Here is a 1,869-nt window from a genome sequence, read left to right on the forward strand (position 1 = left end):
ATGTGTGCTGGGTTTAATTTTAGCATTTGAAAGGTTCTGTGTTACTGCTGAGATGTTTGGCCTTTGTTCTTCGTGCTGATGGCGCACACCGCTTATGGAGACGTGAGCTATTCTTTTCCGGAGGAGATGAAACGCGGATCCTGTGATTGGAAATATAGCAAAGGATCTCGGACTCGATGTAAACAGACTGTCATCTCGTAAGGCTCGAATTGACACTGAAGGTAACAGAAAACGTTACTGTGACATTAATCTAAATACTGGAGAACTGACCGTAGCGGGGAGAATCGACAGGGAGGAAATTTGCGGGGACAGGCTTTCATGTGTTTTAAAATTTGAGGTAATGCTAGAAGATCGATTAGAGCTGCACCGTGTTTCAGTTCAAATTCAGGACATTAACGACAATTTGCCTGTTTTCTCAAAGGATTTGATTACATTTGAAATCGGGGAGTCTTCTCTTAGAGGTACTCGCTATCGCTTGAATGCTGCTCATGACGCAGATGTAGGACAAAATGCAGTTCAGAGATACGACCTACAGAAAAATGCTAACTTTAAGCTCACGATCAGTTCAAATGTAGATGGAGAAAAGAATTTGGAATTATTACTAGATAAAGAATTAGATCGCGAGCAGCAAAAAGAGCTTACATTCATTCTTACTGCGGTAGACGGCGGGGCTCCACCGAGATCAGGTACTGTAGCCATACACATCACTGTGCTGGATGCTAATGATAATGCTCCAGTCTTTAGTCAGGCCGTCTATAAAGTCAGTCTGCCTGAAAATTCTCCTGTAGATACTGTAGTGGTGACAGTGAGCGCTACTGATGCTGACGAGGGACAAAATGGAGAAGTGACGTATGAGTTCAGTCGTATTTCTGACAAAGCCAAAAACCTGTTTTCATTAGATCCAAATACAGGTGCCATTCGAGTTACGGGTTCACTAGATTATGAGGACGAAATTGTTTATGAATTGCGCATTGAAGGGAAAGATGTATTTGGTTTATCCAGTGACGCTAAAGTTGTAATAGAACGCAGATGTTAATGCTCCTGAGTCTGTGGAAATCTTTCGTACCCCGTCTCCTGAGAATGCGTTACCCGGTACAGAGGTTGGCATCATTAACCTCTTAAACTCTGCGGACCCGGTACCGGGTCCAAAAATAGCATGCAAAATGTTTGTGTTTCATTTGCAAAGCCTTCCTTTATATGGTATCAGCCCATATATGGGTTCATTTGAAAGTTTAGAGTGTTTTTCTTTACAAAGAATACCATTAATTGGGGTTTTATGATTCATAAAGTAGTAAAATTAAGTTAAGAAATATATTTCCTCACCACACAAATCCTCGCCTAACGATTAGGAATATTTTTTCATAAGAATGTGTATTTAAATATATTTTCACAAAACAGTCAAGTCATATATCACAAGAAAGCTTTCATTCTCAGGAATCTGACGATGTAGATCATTTTATTGTGTGACAATCACAGATCGAATGATCTTTCAATAGAATCACGATGTAAAATTTTCTCACCTCATTGCAAATTATTATTTATCCATCTTAGCACCGCCTCAGTCACCCGCGAAACAGCCACACATACCTATATACTCGATTTAACCTTTTAGATTAGAATCTCTTTCTTTCAAACAAGACCATTTTTACGCTTCTGGGCGCGGCTTCCATTGGTGAGATATAAAGCAAGTATGTCCAGACGCTTCAAAGAGAAAGACGCAGTTCTTTGAGACAGAAGCGCTTCTTTCATAAATATATAAGACGTTTCCAAGCGGCTTTCTTCTGATATATCACCATCGATCTCTTTAGAACCACTATTTGTCCCCTTCAGCCGTCAGTCTGAGCTGTGTGCTCCACTCAGAGCTGCTGA

At 40.4% G+C, this 1,869-nt stretch overlaps 1 pseudogene; it reads left to right on the forward strand.

Moving 5' to 3' along the window:
- The first annotated feature begins 76 nt into the window (after positions 1-76).
- Positions 77-1,036, forward strand: LOC109077068 (annotated as a pseudogene).
- Positions 1,037-1,869: the final 833 nt, after the last annotated feature.

Source organism: Cyprinus carpio, unplaced genomic scaffold (assembly GCF_018340385.1).
Source record: "Cyprinus carpio isolate SPL01 unplaced genomic scaffold, ASM1834038v1 S000005756, whole genome shotgun sequence".
NCBI classification, from domain to species: domain Eukaryota; kingdom Metazoa; phylum Chordata; class Actinopteri; order Cypriniformes; family Cyprinidae; genus Cyprinus; species Cyprinus carpio.